The sequence below is a fragment of the Tachypleus tridentatus genome, chromosome 9, assembly GCF_004210375.1.
Source record: "Tachypleus tridentatus isolate NWPU-2018 chromosome 9, ASM421037v1, whole genome shotgun sequence".
In the NCBI taxonomy this organism is placed as follows: Eukaryota; Metazoa; Arthropoda; class Merostomata; order Xiphosura; family Limulidae; genus Tachypleus; species Tachypleus tridentatus.
Window position 1 is genome coordinate 131,815,014 of NC_134833.1, and position 17,277 is coordinate 131,832,290.

A 17,277-nucleotide genomic window follows, 5' to 3' on the forward strand; every position below is an offset into this window, starting at 1 on the left:
TGTATGCATCGCTGTGACCCTGCCTGTCACTTCAGCTGCCTGTGAGAGAAGTTTCTCATGTCTGAAGCTTCTCAAGACATACTTGCACAACACCAGTGGTAATAACCACACCAGCAACCTTACTGTCATATCAGTAAACTCCAGGAGAGCAAAACAACTCGATATTGATACTGTTATAAACACATTTGCTACCAATTACCAAAACAGGCGCATTGTTACAAGTAATATTGACTATAAACACAACACGATGAATGATAGTTAACCTGATAGTGACCTTACTTTTCCTCAGAGTGTATTAACTTCACATGGGATAATTCGTTACTTCTATGTAAACTATGTCTTTATGTTATATTTCTTTTGATTTGTAACTTTACTCTTAATGGTATATTAAATGTTCAATCTAAGCTAATCTTGATTTTCTTTGTTATTATGTATTACCTTGGGTGGAATTTAGGTGAGCTTCCTCTTTTACCTATATGCATATTTTCATAAACAGATATAATGGCCAAGCGCGTAAGGCGTGCGACTCGTAATCCGAGGGTCGCGGGTTCGCGCCCGCGTCGCGCTAAATATGCTCGCCCTCTCAGCCGTGGTGTGTATAATGTGACTGTCAATTCCACTATTCGTTGGTGAAAGAGTAGCCCAAGAGTTGGCGGTGGGTGGTGATAACTAGCTGCCTTCCCTCTAGTCTTACACTGCTAAATTAGGGACGGCTAGCACAGATAGCCCTCGAGTAGCTTTGTGCGAAATTCCAAAACAAACAAACAAACATAAACAGATTATTTCTAACTTGTGATAATGAATTATTAATCAGAGTATGAGTTTCCAATGAAAACTGCATTGAAAACGCAGTTCAAAATAGCACACCTTTCTGAAATGTACCTTTGTATTTACATTATTATAATTTACCATCTATACTTCATATTGATGGCATTTTGGGAAGCCCCCTCCCCTCCCCCCCCAATGAAAATATCCTGGCGCCGCCACTGGAAAAATGTGTAATCTTCAAACACGTACGAAACTGCAATAATACAAGTGTGACAAATTTTCATGTGGAAAACTTCTTAACGCTTGTTTATCATACCTTGATTTCTTCTTTTAATTGTGCGAGTAAGATTTGTCTCAGTAAAATAATGTCAAGGCTGCATACAGCTTTGTTTCCACGTGTTTTCGTTTAAAAATTAGTACGTCACTTTATTCAACATAATACGCCAAGCGCAAATTTCAAAACTTTCACGTATTTGTCTAGAATTTGTCACGACCTACCGCTACGTACCGTGTCACGTTATCGAGGGCAAAAATACTCTGACGTGGGCAGACTGGTTCCATTGTTTCTGAAAGAACGTGAAACTGTTAGATATAAAATATCCACTTGTGTTACTATAATAGAATGCAAAGATTATGACCTATAACTGTGTTCAGTTCACCATATATTCGCATAATAATGTAGAATTATTGAATGTGCAGAAATATACTTGTGTTTCTTGTATTTGCTTTATCTCGTACGAGTTTTGTTTGTCCTGGTGCGCTACAGTTTGTTATACACGATGTGACGTCCTAGATACAGTACACAAAAACCCCCGCAACAAAATGAAACGTTCCTTGATTGATAACAAAGTATATCTTTAACAAGAACCTTTCATGAAATGCCTATATTTATATACACAAAACGTTCCAAAGCACCGTTAGCACGTGACTCACCTGATGCATGTTGAGTTAAATGTTTATCTTTAAATTACAAAAGCTAAAATGGAAGCGACAAGCATTATACAGTAACACGGCGTCTCACAAGTGTTAGCCAGCACCACTGCATGCTTTGCACATCAAAACACACTGTTTGAATACGTCAACGTCAAGTGCATAACCTTGACCGTTGTTGCATAAGTATAAACCTACTCGTTGCATTTTGTTCATGATAGGTTTGTGTTGTTTGAAAATATCTATTTTATTTTTAAGTCTATTGACATTAGGCTTACGGCAAATAATGTTTACAGTTTAATCATTACTGTGACGTTGTATCTTTAAAATGTTAACAAACATGTCATGGAACATCTCCTTGTTCAGTTATTCTCCTATTTAACTTCCGCTCCTGTATAAAGTGTATTGCAGTTCGTTTATTTTACGTTCTCGCTCATTTGCCCCTCCCTCAGTGACACTGCGGGATGTCTGCGGACTCATAACGCTAGAATCCGGGTTTCGATACCCGTAGTGGGCAGATCATAGATAGGCCATTCCGTATCTTTGTGCTCAATTACAAACAAAAAGAAATCTTGCTCATTTACAAGTTACTTGATTCTGTTTTGTTTGTTTTTTTAAATTGCACTCAACCCCAATCTGGTAACTAAAATTTTCGGACCCGATGCGTTAAAAAAAAAGCACAGAACACTTCATTATGGACCGGGCCTGGTTGTTAAGGTGCTCAACTAGCAATCGGAGGATCGCAGGTTTGAATCTCTATCACCGAAGATACTTGCCCTTTCAGGCATGGGAACGTTATAATGTGACGATCAATCCTTCTTATCGTTGATGAAAGAGTAGTCCAAGATGGTTGATAGCTGCTTTACCTGTAGTATTACTAAATCGCAAACGACTAGCGCCAAATTTCGTACTTCATTGTGTTACTGAGTGCATGTAATCCTTAAAGTTGTTTCATTAATTTTTATGTTGTGTTATTATTCACACAAGTACAAATCAATGGTTTCATTAATTGTACTTTTTCCTGCTTAATGAAAGATAAATGTCCAAGAATCCTAATTCCTCTAAAATATCAAAACAAATATTAATACTTGCAACGGTTATTTGTTATTTTGAATTTCGCGCAAAGCTACTCGAGGGCTATCTGCGCTTGCCGTCCCTAATTTAGCAGTGTAAGACTAGAGGGAAGGCAGCTAGTCATCACCACCCACCGCCAACTCTTGGGTTACTCTTTTACCAACGAATAGTGGGATTGATCGGCACATTATAACGCCCCCACGGCTGAAAGGGCAAGCATGTTTGACGCGACGGGGATTCGAACCCGCGACCCTCAGATTACGAGTCGCAAGCCTTAACACGCTTGGCCATGCCGGGCCTACTTGCAACGGAATTCCAATATTTGTTTTATATATTTTTAGAAGAATTATGGTCCTTGGATATTTATCTTCAAAATACTTAGTATCTAGGATTGAGCTCCGAAAGTTAGAACAGAAATAAACGTGAAGATCCTGGTTTGATGTTTTTCAGGTATTCTGTTACTTTACAAAAAACAAAATCAAGATAGGGACAGTTTCTAAACAAATAATAATCTAAACTTACAGTGTCATTGAAAATGAAAATATAAATTGTAGGAAAATATATAACAATGAATTTCCCGAGAACAAATATCGTCATAATCATAAAAATCAAAATGGCGGTCGGTCAAGCTAGCTTTCTCCGAACTTCGTGACTTGCAAGAGTCCAGTTGCACTTTTTCTATAACACTTCTTGTTCCCACTTTAACACTTCCTATTCCCATTTTAGTTAAATTCGATCATTAACTTAGGCGTTAATAGTTTCTAAGTTTTGGTAGTTTTTTTTCTGCATGAAAATTCTGTCAGGTAAGGAGTTTTTATATCAAGGATTCATTTAGCAGCGAGTGAAATTAGTTTCCTGCTAGTTATAAAAAGAAGCTTTTGAACTATGTGTCGAGTGTTTAGAAGAAATATAGTTTTAAGAGAACTAATACAATAATGCAACTGATGTGATAACAAACTACCTGTGATCAGTGGATGCTGGTGAGAAACACACTTTAGGTAAAGAAGATGTCGCTCATGTTAAACTTTGGTTTCTTGAAACTAGAAAAACCTTTATTTTTTTATGTCTCTTTACGGACCGCAAAGTTACAATGTGAAATGTAGCAAAATATTGCTTAGTTTTGGTGAGTTCACGTGCTGTCAAAATCAATAAAATAGGTTCTTGGATATTACAGTTTAATACTAGAAAAGGCCCTGGAATTTTCTCCATTATCTTGTTGTAATCATGCGTGATGTTTTGCTATTTATTTATAAAGTATTTCTTAGTGATCGCAAGGTTACTTGGTCAGGTCTGTGTGTATATATATATATAGAACCAGGAAAGTTATTTCTTCATCCATGCTTAGCCTAGAGTGATTAGAATAATTACTTTTTATAACAGTCTTGGGGTTGTTTACCTACTATTATGTGTGCAAATTTTAAGAACTGGGCCTTCACTCTAGTAACAAGTGTAAATTTGTATTAGACGGCGAATTATTTGCACCACGTAAGCTTCATTGTACTTCACTACGCACTAATACAGTGCTATTTACCATATGCAAAACACAGGAGGGGATTAACATAGAGAGGTAAAAGGCTAAAGTGCATTCAATACCTGAAAATGGTAATTCTATGGCGATCAGGGGTATCATCCCCCAAAAAGAGGAATCTATAAACATGAAATAGACCAGTTTCTATAGTGTACATGGTAAACGCTAGTGTAGTTTACAACAGTTCTTAGAGTTATGAACAAGTCTTAATCTACCCCCAACGAGTAGTAAGAGGGCTTGCTGGGGCTAAAGCTACCCCATACCCGTGTCCTTAGCATCCAACAAAAAATGCCTGCTGTTAAAGTTGGTTCGCTTTCGAAATACTATAGTATGAATGTACACAAGTTGTAAAGCAGCTTTTGTCGAGCCTACCTCAGCTCCTAACCGGGAAGAGGCTTCGATTGCCTCTTCTCACCCCCGGTTTCCCGGTAGGGTGACCTTCCCTACGAAAAGATCCAATATACACACATTTAATCTTGTAATTTTTATATTTAATACGTTTTGGTTTAATATTACTTACATCACTATCTGCGATTCAAGAGCCAAAATGTTATTGTTGAAATGCCTTACTTGCTGTCATGAGAATACCAGGAACAGTAACCCACACATTTTGCTTTGGAATCAGCAAATATTAGTTACTCAAGAACCTCACATTATGTAAAAAGGAACCACAATCTCAGATTGGATAATTATCAATAGCTACTGACGAAAAGTAAAAATCATGCACATCAAAAATACTTCATAAATTAATAAAGTCAATTTTATATAACAAGCTGACGGGAAGCGAATAGCATCGTTAATGTATTACATTAGTAAAAATTAAATTTTAATCATTAAGTGAACGTACATCCTCAATAAATAGATTAACAATTGTTAGAAGTTTATTTTGTATGTAACTCAAAAATATATTAAAGAGAGTTACTTTAAGCTACCAATTCTCTGTTGACATAACAGACGTAGGAAGATACAATGTAAGCTCATATGGTAGAGGCAGTAGTGTGACACGTCAGTTCTCAATGACGTCGCATTAGTTCTGTATAAAGTCATTACTTGTGGTCCTTGGGTGTGAGGGTGGGGGAGCTGATTTAAAGATTGTATAATAGTGGCGCAATATTGTGGTAAGTGTGTTTTTAAGAACTTATGGGATTATTTAAGTTGACTCAGTTGTAAGAATAGAAAAAAGAAACGTGCCATTTAATTCTTTTGTGTTGATGAGTGAGGACTGGTTTGTTGCGTATGTCTTGCCCTTGAGTTTCGTGGGTAAAATGTTGAAACCTTCCATAATGCGTATACAAATGTCTTAATGAGCTGACAAATAAACATCTTAATGAAGGTTATCCAAAAGAAGGAACCTATAAAAGATTAGTGTTTCAATAAAACTTAGTATAGTATGAGTTTAGTAGATGGCGCCACAATCATATTTTAAATACGATAATCAAAGGTGTTAAAAGGGCTTTTTGATACGCATACTTAGATATAAATATTTCCAGGTTCTGAGATTCAACACAGCGTAATTATATTTAACGTTTTCTTTTCATAGAATGATTAATTATTTTTAGAAAAGCGGTTACTTCGAGCTAATATATTTTCTAAACACATGTAATTTAAAATCGTTTTGTAAATACAACTTAACTAATAATATTAAATTATAACGGCCTAAGGAAACCGTGAATTCCAAGATTCGTGGTTTGTGCACTGTTTGCTAAAAAAAAGTTGCTAAAGTAACTACTTTAGTGAACTACAGTGTTCACTACTTGTCTGTCCAATGATCTGTCAATTAAAGACTGCTATGCGCACATAACATTTGTTCAGATTCACGCAAATAGAAATATATATATATATATATTGTTGTTTAGCGCAAAGCAAAATAATTGGATATCCATACTATGCCTAAGATGAGTATGAAAACCTTCTTTTAGCGGTGTGAGCCCTCAGACTTGCCACTGAAATATTAAAGAGAGAGCAAAATAAATGAAACTCACGATTGAAATGAGCATTAATGAATCATTTGATTATAATTTGTGTGTAGGTTTATCATTCTCGCTATAGCTTGTTTTGTTTTTGTTCTTTGAATTTCGCGCAAAGCTACTTGAGAGCTATCTGCGTTAGCTGTCCCTAATTTAGCAGTGTAAGACTAGAGGGAAGGCAGCTAGTCATCACCACTCACCGCCAACTGTTGGGCTACATTTTTACCAACGAATAGTGTGACTGACCGTCACATCATAACACCCCCACGGCTGAAAGGGCGAGCATGTTTGGTGTTACGGGGATTCGAACCCGTGACCCTAAGATTACGCGTCGAGTACCTTAACCACCCATTACAATTAGTGGTCAATAAAATGAATTTGATTGTATCATAATTTTTCGCACAAAAGACACAGAAACAAGTTTCCCGCTAAAATATTTTTATATCTATAATAATAGAATATGACCAATAGCAGATCATTAGAAATATACTGAATAATCAACCATGAGATACTGGACTGGATAAAACCCTGAACCCAAGGTGTTTTTTTTTCCTTGTGTTTTCGTTTAATTTCGGGAAAATCTACAGGAGGGATATCTGCTTTAGCTGTTCCTAAGTTAAAAGCGATAGACTAGAGGGAAAGCAGCCAGTCAACACCACCCACCGCCAACTCTTGGGCAACTGTAATCAAATAGTGGGATTTATGACGCCCTAACGGCTGAAAAGATGACCATATGTGGTGAAGGTATTCTAACTGCGACTCGGAAATTGAGAATCAAACCTTCTATCCTCCATATTATGCCAGTAACTGAATACAGTTTGTTTGTTTTAATTTCACGCAAAGCTACACGAGAGCTATCTGCGCTATCGTCCCTAATTTAGCAGTGTAAGACTAGAAGGAAGGCAGCTAGTCATCACCACCCATCGCCAACTCTTTGGCTACTCTTTTACCAACGAAAATGGGATTGACCGTCACATTATAATGCCCCCACGGCTGAAAGGGCGAGCATGTTTGGTGCGACGAGGATTCGAATCCGTGACCCTCAGATTACAAGTCGAACTCCTTAACCACCTGGCCATGCTGAGCCCTGAATACCGACAGTCTGACTTTTTAGTATGCTTAAGTTCTTAATGAACCAGGTTCTCACGGAAGAATAACGTTCCTGCCTGACACAGGTTCTAGTGCCACAATCTCCCTCCGAATTGTTAATACGTTTTCTGTTACGGAATATGATAATAACAGAAGCACTGACTGCGAGTGTTTTTCTGTGATGAAACATACAAATAACACTCAGTTTTTTGGCACTAACTGAACTGAAATCACATAAATTCGATTTTGATGTTTATTTTCATAAATCATTGTTTAATCGAAATTTTGACTAATAAGAAGAAATTAAAAAAGAGCATGCAACGTTTTTTCTACTATCATTATTCCTTGCCATACTTTCACTAAACCTCTCTTGAATTACGAGAAAACATGATCACGACAAAGGTTTACAATTAGAATAACAACAAAACCAAACTTAGGAAATGTTTACTGAATAGAGTCGTGCATATTTATCAGAGTTTACAAATAAAACCAAATATGGATTAGTGCAATATTATTTTTATAGACTTGTTTGTTTTTGTCGCAAAACTATACATGGGCTGTTTGCTCTTTGTGCACTGCGGGGGATTGAATCCCGAATTCTACCAACGCAAGTCCATAAACTATCGCTTACCTACCGAGAGAGTATAGGCAGAATGGTACTCGCATTACAGCAACAGCTCTCTTTCAGACAACCAAGGACATACATATTTCGCTGGCATCAGAAAGTGTTGTATAAAAAAAAGGATATTTTTCACACGTGGCCGGAAGTCTATGGATTCTTTATAACCACGAGGATTCTGCAATGTTATTTCCGGTTTGTCGTTATATATTTTTACTTGATAGAAACACGTGTCTGTTAGTCTTTATACACAACAATTTGAATAAATAATCCAGAAATTTTTCATTTACTATTGCGCAATTGTACAACGGCGGTTATGTTCACCTTGTGGTAAACTGGTACGTTTTACGAGTCTGCTTAGGTCAACATGTATTAGTTGAATCAGCTTTGTACCTACTTCTCAGACGTTAGCCAATAACATATATCACATTTATGTGGTTTGAGTAACAGAAGGCGAAACAAAAGAGCAACTAACCCTCAGATTTTTCATAACGTTTCTTTGGACATTAAGATATGTTGTTATATTTGCTTCTCTTTCGGTCAGTCTAAATTTATTCATTTATATTTGATTTTGGTAATCTTTGTAAATGAGTGCACGACGATTAGATAGCTTGATGTGGGTTGGAAATCCTGTGCAAGATAACCAACTATTTATTTTTGAATTAATAATAAATAACAACGTTTACTACAGCAACAACAGATTAACTCTGATTCCTTCTCACAATATAACATCAAGTCAACTTAGCTTTAGCCCTATTTGAAGTTACAAAGTTTTCAACACACGGGGCAAGGGATGGGGGGGTTAGCACACACAGGCCAGATCCGAAAACTGATTACCCAGTGTCACTCCCCAGAGTGCCCTAAGAGTGTCTTCTATGTTTAGAAGAGATCAGTAGTATAGAACGTGAAAGACATATGGGGGGAGTGAGATCTGTAAATAAACTTCTGTCTCACCAGTTGCCCTAAGAGTGTTTGCTAAGTTTGGACATGATTGATCAAACACTGAAATATTAGCGGGGATACACACAGACAGAGAAGGAGTGTTATGGGGTCATATTCCAAGACCAAACCCTCATTATATCACTCAGCGATGTGCCCTTTGAAGTTTAATAGAGTCCAACAGAAATGTACTGAGAACACACGATATTCTTAAATAAGGAGTCAAGAAAGTTACCTCCACAATAATTAGAAGATCTAAGTGACAGAGAGTCGGTCAATAATATTTGAGAAATTAAGACCTAGTTGTTGTGTAGAATTTGTTGTGTGTTGGAAATAAATTTTAATATATAAAAATTATACAAGGAATCGAGAAAGTTACAAAGGAAAAAAACCTAATTACACCAACATCTTGGAACGGGAAATAATAACAGTATATTTAATTGATTATTTTGTCAACATAAAGGAACTGGGCTTTATTTCATGAAGGCGAATTGTGTATTGGCCAGATAAAGACCGACCCAAATATAATGGTTCAAATACACACACACACATGTAATCAGAGAGCATAAAACTGGCACTTTTATAACTTTAACCAATGAAATACAAAACTGGTATCCTCACAGGATAGAATGGTCAGCAAGATGTGAGTTTAACCTTCCACTAATTTACAGTCACACATTATCGTAAGAACATACATATAAACCAAAGTAGGATGTCCTCCGGAAAAGCGTTGCAATCTCAAGGTTCAGTTTTACAGGGGTTAAGAATCAACTGTTAGACAGCTAAACTCTGGAAGTATTACAAACCTTTCAATATTATGCAAATACATTTATAAAAAGGCTAGCAATTATGAAAGTCATGACTATCACAGGGTTAGATACGAAAGCCATTTCCCCTTTTTCACTGCCTAAGAAGTTCTAACGGTACCTTTGAAGTTTGGTAAATAACAATAGAAATAATATAATAGGAAACACATAGGGCTCCTGAAGGGATGACATGGGAAGTAAGAGCTAAATAGCAACTCCGACGTCACCCACCCCCACCTAGAGCACACTAGATAATGGTACTAAACATTATGACAAAAAATAAAAATACGAAAATCGAATATGGTACAATATACTAGTTTTCTGTATACGAATCATTTTTTTTATACTGAGCATTGTAGCTTTTCATGCTGCCTTACAGCTTACCAAAGCATGATATGAAATAATGTTATATAATGTCTTGTGTTAGTCTCCACGATTTAGGTAAGTTATTCGCTCGCTTTTGGATACTCTCAGTCCACATGTCCTCACGAATATTTATGCCTTTACGAAGGCTAAGCCATGTTTTTGAGTGTTCCATCAACCTCTTATCTTCAGGATGTGGAAGATGAAGTTCCATCAGAGGAATCATATTTCCGAAGGAACGGCTTGTCGAACTAAAATCAGTATATAGCGGTTGTCAACAATAAGTGTGACATTAATTTTATGTAAATCACTAACACTGTAAGCTTAGACGTAACCCTAGATTTGTACCGATGCCTCACCGTGCTTCACTGGGCGTGTTGTACACTGACTAAAATACCATTCGTCTTTCCACTATTGGACAAACTGTTATTGATAATTACCAAACAATTCGAAATTATATTCGTCTGTAGACAGTACAACGTCACCAGCTTTGGTTATTCTGCTGTTTGTGTTACAAAGTTTATTTTAACCTCTGTTTCAGTAGCGGTTTTTGAGCAGCTATACATAGGTTTTCTGGGACCACTTATAGCTGATACATATTTTACATTTTTGAAATAATATTCACACCTGCAGGTACAGCAAGGTTGTTGGCAAGATGTTTACTTGGACTGTCACCTATCTCACAAATAAAACACTCTGAAATACTTAACATCTTTTAATGTTTTGGTTTCCAACCTCCACTGCTTCTATTATTAATAAGATAGTGCTAGTTTCAGGTACCTCTTCAGAGATTTGCATAAAGCTCTGTTAAATAATGTCTTGCTCAAATTTTTCGCAGGGAAAATCCTTGACCAGGCAAAACTTTGACTTCTACATAATGTGTCGGTCCTGAGAGCTACGACTGGATTCACTAGAACCGCGCTTTGACGAAATAAATTATTCATCTTATTTCCTTTTTTACTGTTAGTCTTACTGTAACATATTAAACATTAGGCCAAGTTCAGTTGTTAAGCCTATCACTTCTACCACAGTTATCGTCGCGTTGAACTTTTCCTTGGCTATGACTTTACTCTCTACTTCCATTGTCTTTTTTTGTCTACAGTTTCCCGCTCATCTCATACTATTTATATGCTTATTACTGAACCGTATACACGCTATACTCTCGAAATCAATGAGTTAAAAACACAACTTCCATTAATCGTCTGCTTTTAACTATATTATAATAAAAAGGTAAACAATCATGAAATATTAATTTGGAAAATAAACTAATTAATAATATCTACAATAAAAAGTCTTTTATATCATAACATAAACTTCTTTTCAAGAGAAATGCTTACAATATTTTTTCAGAGTATACAAGACTGTTCTTAGTTCACATATTGCGTTTTCCACGAAGTCTACACTAACATTTACAGTTTCTTTATAGTGTCTCTCGTAGGGTATGATCTATAGTAGGGCTTCTTCTTAACGGAATTCCTTGTCTTCATTTTGATCATGTGTTGTCTGAGTTCCGCATTTCCTGATTTATCTGTATATTGACACAGTAGGTTTTGTTCCTCTTTCTTCGTATCAGTTAGTTTCATACTTATGTTGAGGCCTTTGTCCGTCACATGTTCACTCAGTGCTTTTAGGCTTAGTAGGTCTTTATCTTCTGTAATGAAGTCACTGTCTTCAGATTCTGGTTTTATGACAGCCATAGCTGCCATGTCAATTTGTACATTAATAGCTACAGTTACAAAGTTTTTTTTCCCCTCTTGAAGTACTTCTTCAATAGATTGACATTCACCTTGTAGTTCATTCTGTTGAGTACTTCCCGTACTCCAAAAGGCCCTTTCCATTGTGAAGTGAGTTTGTTGTTGTTTGTGAGCAACGTGAAAAATTCCTGTACTTGTGTGTGGGATTTCTCGACAAGCAAATAATACTGCCTGCATGTACCTGCTTCAGTCACATGGTCTCTCTTGGCTGATCTTCTTTAGCATGCTCTTCAAAATTCCATTGACTCTCTCACAAAGTCAGTTACATTTAGAATTGTACGGAGTGGTAAAGAGTTGTCAAGTACTGATGAGTCTATAAACTTCCTGCACTAGTTCTGAAGTAAACTGGATTCCTCTGTCATTCAGGATTTATTTCGGAAAACATAATCTGTAAATATCTCTAGAAAGGATCCTCCTATTCTTTCTGTCTTTAGCTTTGCCAGTGTTATTAATTCCAGATAGCATGCCACATAGTCGACTACTGTCAGCATATACCAGTTGCCCTTGTCATACACAGATGCTGATGGCTCAGTCAACTCCTCAGCTACTCTGCTAAATGGCTCTTCTACGAGAGGCATGCCACCCAATGGCACTCTGACTATATTTTCTCTAGGTATTGTTCTTTGGCAGATGTTATATGGCCTGCAGAATCTGCTCCAATGACTCTCGGCCAATGAAAGTTACTGGTGATTCTCTCTGCAGTTTTCTTTGTTCCTAAGTGCCCTCCCACCATCGATTCACGAGCCAAGTTTATCACTTGAGTCTGATATTCTATTGGCTCTATGATCTGCTCATCTTCTCCTGTATTCCGATCTTCTGTTATATAAGTATTTTCACTTTGTCTTGTACTCGACTTACTCCCGGGCAATGTTTCAAATTTTTTACTGCAAAGGGTCTTTCTTCTGTGCTTCCTTAAGTTCCTGCAGACTTACATTCCAGATGTCGTCTTTTGACACTTGCAGGGAGCTTAATGTCTTGTTTGCTCTTCTTCTCTTGGGCTCTGATTGTGACAGCAGATGTTTCACCAATCTTCTTTCTGTCTAGCTCCTCCAAATTTCTATTACCTAGTATGTTTCCTATTACCAAGTTTTATACTGATTTCTTCATACATATAGCTTCAAGGTCTCCTACGCAATATGGAATATCCATCTTTATTTTTGCTACGAGAAACTTTCACGCTGTCCCACAGATCAATACACATGGGTGTACTTATTCTGTCATCTGATCATCAGATACTAGACTGATTCTCATTGCTGCATTATGACACCTAGTGTCTCGTAGAACCTTCAGTTTCTTATCCTCAGCATATCCTTACATGTTAGCATATTATGATGTGTTAGCAACTCTTGTCACATGCTCTCATTACTAGTGTACTGTTGATCCACTTGCTAACTTGAGCCAGTCAGTAGTGGTTTATTTATATATTGAATCTGACAAGTTGTCTTGATTCTGTTCCTTCTGATAGCAGTATCCAAAATGCCAGTCACTTTTTTATTTCATATTAACACTGTCTTATACGTAGCTCCAGCTGCTTTATGATGATATTTCTGTTGTTGTTTGCTGGTAATAGACTTGCACTCTTTTGAAATGTGTCCCATTTTATAACAAACATTGCAACTCGTTTTCCTTCCTATCACCTTACGGTAAACTTCTACTTCTGATCAGTTATCAGTTGTTTCAAAGTTAACTGGATATTTTTATACTTGCCACTTATACCACCTTCATGGGATCCCATACATTGTTCTACCAGCTTGATCATCTTGTCTACATTATCTGGTGCTCTCTCCGTTAAGAACAATGACGTGTCGATTGAACATGTCACCACGAACTGTTCATGCACTAATAGGTCAGTCCATCTCATGAAATTTTGCCCCAGATGTGCCACAAACTGAGGTACAGTTTCTCCAGTGTCAGGCTTGACTTCTCTGAACTTCTGAGGAAAACCTCCTTCAGTCAGTTCATATTGTTTCAGTAAAGCCGCTTTTAAGTTGTCATAGTCCATGACATCTTCTGACATCGTGTATGCATATGCATGTAGGTCTTTTCCTGTGAGAAGCAGGCTGAGACAAACTGCTCCGTAACCTTTGACCAAGTTCTGACTGAGTGAATCTTTCATATCTCTCCAGGAAAGCATCCACGTCATCTGTCTGTTCATCAAGTGTTGGCATCCTGTGTCGGTTGGCTATGATTCCCTTATTATTCTTGGGTTCGTCTTCCTTCTGTTGAGTGAGCTTTGCAATCTCAATTTGTACTCTTATTCTTTCTATTTCTAGTCTCTCTCTCTCTATCTTTATTCTTTCTCAATTCGTATTCTCATTTTCCTTTTCTACTGTTAGTTTTATTCTAATATAATAAACGTTAGGCCTATCACTTCTACCGCAGTTAACTTCATTACAAACTTTTTCTTGGCCGTGACTTTACTCTCTTCTGCTGTTGTCTTCGTCTGTTGCTGTTTCCCGCTTATTTCATACTATTTATTTTTTATTATTGAATCGTCTGCTTTTAACCCCCTTATATAAAAAATTCCTTCTAAACAAGTACAAAATAAACTAATAAATAATATCTACATTAAAACAGCCTTTTATATCATGACAATATTGGTGTGGCACCATTTTATTGGTTGAATAGCAACCAGTTATAGTATAAGTTATCATCATGTGACTATATTCTTTATCATATATTTTTCACACGACAAAAGGGTTGGGGGATAATATTTGTCTCATACACGCCTGTTACCTGGTGAGACTTGCAGACACTAAAGTTGGAAGTTGGATTTTCTGTGGTGAGTACAGCATATAATCCAATGTGGCTTTGTTCTAAAACAAACAAACACATTTCCATGACTGTATGTAAATAACAGCTTTTATGACAGTAAAATATTGTTGATTTTTGTTGTCGATTATCGATTACTCTGAACTAAGCCTTTCCCGCGTGCTTTTATTCTTATACAACAAAAATATGTAATTCAAAGTCGCGTCAAACGTTATTTGTAATGTAAAAAAAAAAAAAAAAAAAAAAAAAGATAATGAAAAAATTGCAATAGTTTAAATTTATTTATCGTTTGGTTGTTTAGGCCGTTTCCCGAGTTATCCGTAAGGTGCCGCTTAGATTGAAAATTCAGTTCTCTGTGATTGTCCAAACATTTTTTTGCATATAGCGCTTATTTGTGATAGTTTACAAGATCTAAATTATTATCGTTTCGACCACAACTTATACCACTAACAGGTTGGAACCACTGTTTATTTAAGTGCAAAATTATAGGTGTTCTTGGTACAAGTTGCAGCCTTTATGTGAAATGTTCAGTTTTCACAACCAGACAAGATGTCGATATATATATATACACGATTTCTTAAAAACGTATGGGACCTACTGATAAAACCATGGGACTTGAACAGTACAATTTCTGTTAATGTTATCCTTTTTTTTTTCTCAAGTAAAAAGGAAAAACGTAACGTTTCTACACTTAAGTTTATTTAGGTTGATATCGTGATAAATTTATGATTTGCAAGCACAACCGTTAAACCTGAGAGTCGCTCTTATTTTCTTTCTCTATGAGATCCCCGAAACGATATACACATTATTATTGTTCTCAAAATCATTAATGTGCAAATTGAGAATTTTTTTCAAGTTTTTTATTCTAGGACTCCACCAGCTCAGCCATAAATCTGCAGGCTTACAACACCAAAAATCAGTGATGGGCAGAGCACAGAGAGCCCAAAGTGAAGCTTTGTGCTTTACAACAGCAAAACTTTCATTCCAGACAGGCCAGGTGGTTAAGGCACTCGACTCGTAACCCGAGGGTCGCGGGTTCGAATTCCCGTTACACCAAACGTGCTCGCCCTTTCAGCCATGGGGGCGTTATAATGATTCAATCAATCCTACTGTTCGTCGGTAAAAGAGTTGGCGGTGGGTGGTGATGACTAGCTGCCTTCTCTCTAGTCTTACACTGCTAAAATAGGGACGGCTAGCGTAGATAGCCCTCAAGTAGCTTTGCGCGTAATTCAAAGAATTATTCCAGACAAAATTCATATGCTTTTTTTTTAAATACTTATATATCAAAAATAAAAATAATAATTCTTAACTTGGGTATATCTTGTACATTATCGCGCTTGAATTTAAGAAACTAAAGAAAAATCGCGATATTTAAAAGGTTATTTTAGCTTTTATGTTCACTTGTTAAATTTTTATGCTTCTTGAAGAATCAGTGATAAAAGATGTAAACGCTAAAGTCGTCCAGAAATTATTTAATTTCGCCTCATGCTTTTCAGCTTACTTATGTTTTTGAATTTTTCCGCACAGCTATACGAGGGCCGTCTGCGCTAGCCGTCCCTGATCTTAAAGTGATATAGAAAAGGCAGTTAGTCAACATTACCCACCGCCAACTTCTGCCTGTCTGCCCGACTAATGAGATTTGACTTTCCTTCTATAACGCTCCCAGTTCTAAAGTACGGAGCGAGTGTTTATAAAAAGGGGACTCGAATCCATAATTTTTGACTTCACAGACGAGCATGGTTAGGCTTATTTCTTCACCACCTTCCAGTATTCAGATTTGTAACGTCAATGTTGTGAAATTATTCTTATATTTAATCACTTGTCTGGCTTACTTTAAATTATAATAAAATTGTGTAATAATATAGTGATTTGTTTACGCCCAATGCACGAATCGAATTCCGATTTGTAGTATTATAAGCCATCAAGTTTATTGCTGAATCAGCGGAGGGATATCAATGTATTATTTTAAAACGCAGAAAGCTGTTGAAGTTAAGCACAAAGCTACACAATGGGCTTTCTGTGCTTTGCCCACCACGAGTACCGAAACCCGGTTTCAAACGGTGTAAGCCTGTTGTTCCTCTGTGTGATGTCCTGTCATGTTCCGCTTACCAATATACTTACTATACTCGCAGGTCTCGTGTATTTATATTGTTACAAGGTTTCACAGAAAAGCAAAATTATGTCTTCCGAAAATATTACTTGTGCTAACGTTTCAGTGCGTATCTTTACTTTCTAAAATTATAATCTGAATTACACTCACTACAAATGTCTATTACTGACGTATCGAGCATACTTACCAGGAAATTCTGATAAAACCACAAATATTTTAATACTGAGAACCTGTTCCCGAACTGAAACGAAATATAAACAGCTCTTGTTTTTGTTCGAACGTTTCAAACTGTAAATTAATGAAACTAAGTAGAGCGCACAGGCGCCTGTGGATTGACCACACATTTTTAGCTACGTTTCCACGTGACGGCGCGAATGAGACAAAATTGTTAAAAGTTTAGTTTGTTAACAGGCGAGTTGGCCACAAGTCCTATGTTAAGCTATGATTAAGATAAATAGGGCGCATTTGAAAACTTTGTTATTTTACAAACAGAATTACTAACATAAATCCAACCCCCCCCCTTCCTTAAAACTAAGCACACGCGTCCTTTTATTCGTA